At 39.0% G+C, this 9,047-nt stretch overlaps 1 long non-coding RNA gene across 1 annotated transcript; it reads left to right on the top strand.

The window, feature by feature from the left end:
• Positions 1-4,806: 4,806 nt before the first annotated feature.
• Positions 4,807-7,268, top strand: LOC131709293 (uncharacterized). The gene is made up of 9 exons (XR_009311458.1): positions 4,807-4,953; positions 5,139-5,178; positions 5,318-5,389; positions 5,637-5,705; positions 5,791-5,841; positions 5,938-6,000; positions 6,318-6,393; positions 6,506-6,540; positions 6,651-7,268. It is a non-coding gene; the product is annotated as an uncharacterized LOC131709293 (long non-coding RNA).
• Positions 7,269-9,047: the final 1,779 nt, after the last annotated feature.

Raw genomic sequence — 9,047 nt, 5'->3', positions numbered from 1 at the left:
TTTGTGACCCCTGGTCCTTGTTTCTTTTTTCAGGTTGAAAAAGTCCCCTGGGTCGACATTGTCTATACCTTTTAGGATTTTGAATGCTTGAATCAGATCGCCGCGTAGTCTTCTTTGTTCAAGACTGAATAGATTCAATTCTTTGAGCCTGTCTGCATACGACATGCCTTTTAAACCCGGGATAATTCTGGTTGCTCTTCTTTGCACATTACTTCCCTTGATTTAAATTCAACACTTCTCACAATATATCCGAGCATCTCGTTGGCCTTTTTTATAGCTTCCCCACATTTCCTCTGGTTGAAGCTGTGATTAAAGGTATTGAAAGCGGTCTCTCTCTCTGGGGTTCCCCTGTATCAGTGGTGTGGGGTTTCCTCGGGTTGAAGCTGTGATTAAAGGTATTGAAAGCGGTCTCTCTCTGGGGTTCCCCTGTATCAGTGGTGTGGGGTTTCCTCGGGTTGAAGCTGTGATTAAAGGTATTGAAAGCGGTCTCTCTCTGTGGTTCCCCTGTATCAGTGGTGTGGGGTTTCCTCGGGTTGAAGCTGTGATTAAAGGTATTGAAAGCGGTCTCTCTCTGGGGTTCCCCTGTATCAGTGGTGTGGGGTTTCCTCGGGTTGAAGCCGTGATTAAAGTTATTGAAAGCGGTCTCTCTCTGGGGTTCCCCTGTATCAGTGGTGTGGGGTTTCCTCGGGTTGAAGCTGTGATTAAAGGTATTGAAAGCGGTCTCTCTCTGGGGTTCCCCTGTATCAGTGATGTGGGGTTTCCTCGGGTTGAAGCTGTGATTAAAGGTATTGAAAGCGGTCTCTGTCTGGGGTTCCCCTGTATCAGTGGTGTGGTGTTTCCTCGTGTTGAAGCCGTGATTAAAGTTATTGAAAGCGGTCTCTCTCTGGGGTTCCCCTGTATCAGTGGTGTGGGGTTTCCTCGGGTTGAAGCTGTGATTAAAGGTATTGAAAGCGGTCTCTCTCTGGGGTTCCCCTGTATCAGTGGTGTGGGGTTTCCTCGTGTTGAAGCTGTGATTAAAGGTATTGAAAGCGGTCTCTGTCTGGGGTTCCCCTGTATCAGTGGTGTGGTGTTTCCTCGTGTTGAAGCTGTGATTAAAGGTTTTGAAAGCGGTCTCTCTCTCTGGGGTTCCCCTGTATCAGTGGTGTGGGGTTTCCTCGTGTTGAAGCTGTGATTAAAGGTATTGAAAGCGGTCTCTCTCTGGGGTTCCCCTGTATCAGTGGTGTGGGGTTTCCTCGGGTTGAAGCTGTGATTAAAGGTATTGAAAGCGGTCTCTCTCTGGGGTTCCCCTGTATCAGTGGTGTGGGGTTTCCTCGGGTTGAAGCTGTGATTAAAGGTATTGAAAGGGGTCCCTACCCTGGAGTCCCACTCGTTGAGGGTCTTGACGTTGATGAAGGACACTTCCCCGTTGGCTCCGGTCATCACACCATCGTGTTCACAGCGAACGATCAGATCGATATCCTCCCCCAGCTTCCAACACCGGTACCTGAAACACAGAGACACACACAGGGGTCAACAAGGCTGAACACACACACACACACACACACACACACACACACACACACACACACACACACAGGGATCAACAAGGCAGAACACACACACACACACACACACACACAGGGATCAACAAGGCAGAACACACACACACACACAGGGGTCAACAAGGCTGAACACACACACACACACAGGGATCAACAAGGCTGAACACACACACACACACACACAGGGTTCAACAAGGCTGAACACACACACACACAGGGATCAACAAGGCTGAACACACACACATACACACACAGGGATCAACAAGGCTGAACACACACACACACACACACACACACAGGGGTCAACAAGGCTGAACAAACGCACACACACACACACACACACAGGGGTCAACAAGGCTGAACACACACACACACAGGGGTCAACAAGGCTGAACACACACACACACACAGGGGTCAACAAGGCTGAACACACACACACACAGGGGTCAACAAGGCTGAACACACACACACACACAGGGGTCAACAAGGCTGAACACACACTCACACACACACAGGGATCAACAAGGGTGAACACACACACACACACACACACACAGTGATCAACAAGGCTGAACACACACACACACACACACACAGGGGCCAACAAGGCTGAACACACACACACACACACACACACACACACACACACACACACACACAGGTACTGACAAACACACACACACTTATGTGTTGCTAATTGGTAGATATGCATATTTCAACATTACAAGAGCCAATCAAATCACGTGAAAGCTCAAAGTGGGCGGAGCTCATTTGCATACAAACTCCAGATTTAGCGGCCATTTAAATATTTAACTAAATGTTAAATCTACCTAAGAGATTTAATATTTAGTTAAATATTTAGCTTGATGTTAAATCTTGTAACTAGATTTCTAAATGATATCTGAATGCACACATTTATAAAAAGCTGTATTTATTTTCTCCTCATTTCTGGCAGCCCATACTAACGGCGCTCGGAACTTTGGCATTTTTAAATCCTAACGGTCTCTGCTCAGCGGAGTGGAATGTTCAGGAGCCGGTTGCCTAGCAGCGTCTCCGCCTCCTTCTCTGCCCCGCCCCCTCTCTCCCTTTCTCGTTGCTCCAGCTAGGAGTTCACATTCAGCTTCCTTAGATTATATAGCGCCATTCTTTACTAACTTTTACAAATGAGCTTATTGGAGGCTTCGTGTTTTTAAGATGGTTCAGGTGCAGTCCGGGCAGACTGACTGCAGCATCATTACAGTATACCGCACTGCGCTCGGCTTTGTGTGGAGGCTGATACACAAAATAATGAACGACTGGTAAAGAAATCACATGGATTGCTTTTTAATGCTAAATGTGTATCTGGTATTCTAAGTATTACCTACAATTAATAACTCAGCTATATTCATATTCAGAATGTGATACAGTATTAAGACAGGGTCCAGTATTAGAAATAAATAAACACGCTTTAAGAGAAACAGCAGTGATGTTTATTGCCCATTCCCATCCATTCTCTAGATGTTTCTACATTGTGGTTGCAATCCACAGGGACAAGGGACTCAGCGATGTTAAATAAAAAACTAGAGCCCACAATTAACCAATATAGAAAGGAATGGGGGAGAAATGTATTGCCTGTGTGCAGTACCTTCCACTTTCCTCTATTAAATGTCATTTGCCATGTGTCTGCCCAGTTCTGAATGCTGTCGAGATCATTTTGAATGACCTTTGCTGCTGCAACAGTGTTTGCCACTCCTCCTGTTTGAACTGCAAACACAAGTCAAAAAGGAAGTTAGAAAGGCCAACAGAGAGACAGAAATGAACATTGCTAAGGGGGCTAAAACAACTTCCAAAACGTTTATCCAATATTATAACAGCAAGAGAGGAGGTTAAATGTCTAAGAGACACAAAAATCACAGACGAAGAAAAAATATAGCGAGTATATTAAATGATTACTTTTCACAGGTTTTTACAAAGGAGGACTCGGACAACATGCCCCACATGTCGACCTGTTCCTATCCAGTTTTAAATAACTTTAGCATAACAGAGGTAGAAGTGTTAAAGGGACTAGGAGCTCTTAAAATAAACAAATCCCCTGGGCCGGATGAGATCCTCCCAATAGTACTCAAAGAAATGAAGGAAGTTATTTACAAACCGCTAACCAAGATCATGCAACAGTCTCTTGACACAGGGGTTGTACCGACAGACTGGAAAATAGCAAACGTAATACTGATCCACAAAAAGGGAGACAAAACCGAACCAGGTAACTACAGACCAATAAGCCTGACTTCTATTATATGTAAACTTATGGAAACTATAATAAGATCCAAATTGGAAAATTACCTATATGGTAACAATATCCTGGGAGACAGTCAGCATGGTTTTAGGAAAGGGAGATCATGTCTAACTAACCTGTTTGAATTTTTTGAGGATGCAACATTGAAAATGGATAATTGCAAAGCATACGACATGGTTTATTTAGATTTCCAGAAAGCTTTTGACAAAGTCCCGCATAAAAGATTAATTCTCAAACTGAATGCAGTAGGGATTCAAGGAAATGCACGCACATGGATTAGGGAGTGGTTAACATGTAGAAAACAGAAAGTACTGATTAGAGGAGAAACCTCAAAATGGATCAGTATTAGGTCCTCTGCTATTCCTAATCTACATTAATGATTTAGATTCTGGTATAGTAAGCAAACTCGTTAAATTTGCAGACGACACAAAAACAGGAGGAGTGGCAAACACTGTTGCAGCAGCAAAGATTATTCAAAATGATCTAGACAACATTCAGAACTGGGCAGACACATGGCAAATGACATTTAATAGAGAAAAGTGTAAAGTATTGCATGCAGGCAATAAAAATGTTCATTATAAATATCATATGGGAGATAGTGAAATTGAAGAAGGGAACTATGAAAAAGACCTAGGAGTTTATGTTGACTCAGAAATGTCTTCATCTAGACAATGTGGGGAAGCTATAAAAAAGGCCAACAAGATGCTCGGGTATATTGTAGATAAATATATTTCTCATAAAAACTCTGGAGGCACGACAACAGGAGATGTGGTAGTTTCTTTCTTATCTAATTCATGAAATGATTCAGCAAAATGTGTTGCAAGGACTTCATACAAGCACATCAATTCTGTTTTTGAAAGATAACACGATAGAAGGTTACAAAACCAGTAGTTTCACTTTTGTATTGCCAGTACTGTAACAAACAAAACAGTGTCAACTGTTTTAATCAGTGTAGTGCCCTCCCACTTGCTCAGCTTAATGACAGGTTGTAAATGATGAGATAGTTAACATTTCCTGAAACTACCACGTCTCCTGTTGTCGTGCCTCCAGAGTTTTTATGAGAAATATATTTATCTACTAATGTTGATTTATTTGATCTCCTGGAGTTCTGTATTGCACATAGATAGTACACTGAATATGGTAAGTTGTTTTTGGTAGATTGTTTGTTGACAGATTCAAATCCTTGCATTTACAAACATATGCATTTTAAACATGGTAATGTCTCTATATGGATGATTGCCGTACATTGCTGTTTGCACTTCCACTCCTCAGAATGTATATATTTGTCTTACATTGTGGTAACCATTCTGAATTTTTGTTTTCAGTACTTACAGGCAGAAGTTATTAGAAGAATGTATAACCAATGTGAGTATATTTTAATTTAATGCAACAATAGGTGTACCACATAGATAAGACTAATAAAAAGATTATTTTTGACATGCCTTCTGCAATTCCCTTTACAAATAATTTGCCCCACATTCAATCAATTTTACCTTTTTTCCAGATAAGTTCCATCATTTCTTTTCAGTATGCTTTGGTTTTGGATGTGGATTAGTAAGCTACAGGCCTTATTACTGTAAGTAACCTTAATACTGCTTTATGGTTTAATAAAGTCTCACAGCGTTGCCACATACTTCATTTCCAAACTAACATAAAAAGCAACAGATTTCAGGATGAGGGAATTTTGGTTATTTTTAGGTTAATCTTACTATTGTTGAAAAGTAAAATAAACATGAGGCAGGGTTAGAGTTTGATGTTTTGTTTTTAGCACCTGTAGAGCAGAATCTTATTCCAGAAGTGATGACAACATTTGTGTTTTTCAGCCCTTACTATGCCTATAGTCCTGACTGTGTTTTTCACTTTGGTCTTTGAATTGGTTGGTATGTCCTTTGGTAAGTAGTTGTCTTTTTTGCTTCAACTCAATTCAGTAAAACCACACTCATAATAATGAACTCACTCAGTGCTGCTTTATATTAGGCCTTCCAGCCCACACGACAAGATGCAAAGGAAGACCATACAACAGAAACGGTAAATGGATACAGTTTTCTTTTCAATATATATCAAACACTTGTAATGTTTCACTATTATGTATAGCATTTTTCTTTTGGTGTGTGTTCCCTGTAGATGCATATTTTGGGTTATGTATTGCCCTTGGTGTTGCACTTCTTAACCTTGATAAAAATTATGGTAAGTGGTACATTTTCTCTTGTTTCTTTGTCAAATTTCGAGTCAGTGAGTTTCATGCAATTATCTCTGAAGCATGTACACTGAAAAGCTGAGTAAATCAGAACGGTCAAATCCGTTAGGTTTGGGTAAGCCCTGCTGTGTGGCTAGTTTAAATTTATAAATATTGTTTCTGGATACATACAGTGTAGTTTAAAAAACAAACATAATATAACATTGATATTATGCATAACATATATATATATATATATATATATATATATATATATATATATATATATATATATATATATATGAATGAATGAATGTTTCCACCCCAGTTTACACCTTGTCCTACGGATCCGGTATAATGGCATTTGCTGTGAGAGGAGCTGAACAAAAATACAATTCCCTCTGGTAAGAAAAGACCCATCTCCTACTTCTGAAGCTTCTCAAGTGCAATTTCTGAATATATATAAAGTATGCAGTTAATACACCTTTGACAACTTAACTACCTCATTTTTTTTAGGAAAGAATGGTCATCTCATTAACCCATGATGAATGGTAACGGAATACAATTATGATAACTTCAAGTTATTTATTAAATAATTATTATTTTCAAATCAAAGAGCTTGTGATTTTCTCACAGAAATGTTTTTTTTTTCCCTCCGCAGGTTCATCAAGATGTAATCAAGTCTGTTGTATTAATCATCTTCTGAAGCTGCCACAGGATTCAATCAAACAGCAACATTTGAAAAATCGAATTGGATTATATTTTTGGTCTTTAAAATTCTTTCATCTAAATTTTCATCCTGTAAATATATTTAAAAAGTAAATACCTCTTTTTTATTGTGCTGAGAAAACAAAAGTGAAACTATTCAGAGAGTGCTTGGGACTTTCCAGTTGGCACTGTGTGGAAAGACCCATGCACTCAGTGAATAGTTTCGCTTTTGTAGGCCTATTCTCAGTACAATTAACACATTAAAAACTTCTTTATAGGATTATTGCATTTCCAGTATGCAACAAGTGAGGTTAAAGAGGTAAACCTGCTGCTCTCTAATGTTGTGTTTTTATCTGTGTAAATAATAAATCATTCATGTGCAAATTCACACTGCTGTTGTCCCCTTGAGCAAGGTACTTTACCTCGATTGCTCCAGTGAAAAAAACCCAACTGTATAAATGGATAATTGTATGTAAAATAATGTGATATAATGTATAATGTGATATCTTGTAACAATTGTAAGTCACCCTGGATGAGGGTGTCTGCTAAGATATAAATAATATATATTTTCTTTGGTGTTATATGTTCCTCAGTATGTAATCCAGACTTTAATAATCCTCCTCAACACTTGAATTCTTATTCGAAGATCTTTTGTTAGCTCCTTGTTGCCCATGGTTGTCTCTGCACACTAACATACACTATGCAACAAAGAAACCTTCAGGGGAATCCTACAGAAACAGCTGATTTTATTTTAATCTAATCAGAATCACTTCAGTTGATCTCAGGTGAAGGCAAATTATCTTTGTGCATGATTTGAGACGTGATTGCTTAAATCTGAACACAATTACAACCCCATTATGAGGGGTGTGTACACTTATCCAACCAAGGTGTTTTAGTTTTCCATTTGTAATTCATTGTCAGAAATGTGTAGCCTTTTGCTTTTACTGTGATTTTGTAGGTTACCATGTCCAAATGAAAGTGAAAAAAAGTCTGATTTTCATTTCAGGCCTCAAGGCAACAAACACTAGAAATTTTGAAAGGGTGTGTAGACTTTTGATATCCACTGTGTGTATATATATATATATATATATATATATATATATATATATATATATATACAGTATAAACTGTGCTTTATGTCATTCTTTATGGAATCTCCTCTGAAGTATGTACATGTGCTCCCAATTTGAAAAATAGAAAAACGGTGCTGGTTTGAAAGCTATTTAAAATTATCTAAAACTGATTTTAAATGTAATTTCTATTATAAATAATATTTGTAATTTCATTTTATATTAAAAGGCACTGCATATCAACAGGACACTCAGTACTGAATCTCCAGCCTCGCCTCAGCCCTTGTTCGCTATATTTTTAAAATACCTCTTAATAGTACATACCGATAAATCATCTCTTGATCACTCGTTTTATCACCAAACTCCTCATTAATGCGATCCAAGTCATTATTTTATTACTGTAACATCTCAAAAAGCTCTGCAAACGTCTGTGATGTTCTTTGCGCGCTGGATGCGGAAGCCGCATTCTTGTTTGTTTATGTCCGTGTTATCTATGTGGTGCCGGGGCTATCAGTATTCATGAGATACTCCCTTTATTCTGGATTCTCTCGGCTCCTATCGGTCTCACTCGGCCATTGAATGGTTTTCTCGGCTTTATCTGGAGAAAAAATGACTAGAGACCTGTTTTTGTGTCTTTGTTGATGTCGGACAGGGAAAATTGCGATGTCGGACCAGGTCCGACATAGGACCGCAATGGGTTAAAAATAAATGTGTTAACAATTCAAATTGAACTGATACTGTTCTAAGGTTGGTGTTGAATAAAAAAAAATAACTGAGCGTTTGTGTAATTCGTATTTTTATTGGATGAAGAGCTCCATACAGAGCATTGTGGGGATTGGAGTTATGCACTGGAGATGACCTCATAATCAAAAGGAATAGAAAAAAAAGTAAAAAAATAACCAAAGGCCACATTTACCCGCAAGATACTTTCAGAACAAGACAAATTTGCCTGGAAAACCGCTAATCTGACTGCACTGATCAAGGGGGAGTAGCCTAAAAATCGCTTAGGTGAATTCGTATAATTTGTTTTAGAAAAACTCAGTATTTTAATTGTCATGCCAGTACTTTTTAGATGTAGGACTACCCCACTGTATGTCAGGTTGGTGGTGCCACCAGCATATTTGACTTCAGCCTTGCATAAACTATTTGATGCTATACAGCCATCTGTGACAGAGTGGTTGCCGTGCGCAGGTGTGGTGACGTCACGGACCAGGAGCACAAAACAATGAATGGCGGGTGAAAACTGAAATTATTAAATAATAAAACAAACAAAAGATTTA

This window comes from Acipenser ruthenus, chromosome 42 (assembly GCF_902713425.1).
Source record: "Acipenser ruthenus chromosome 42, fAciRut3.2 maternal haplotype, whole genome shotgun sequence".
In the NCBI taxonomy this organism is placed as follows: Eukaryota; Metazoa; Chordata; class Actinopteri; order Acipenseriformes; family Acipenseridae; genus Acipenser; species Acipenser ruthenus.
Note: the sequence above shows the minus strand (reverse complement) of the source record. Positions and strands in the feature narration are given on the sequence as shown.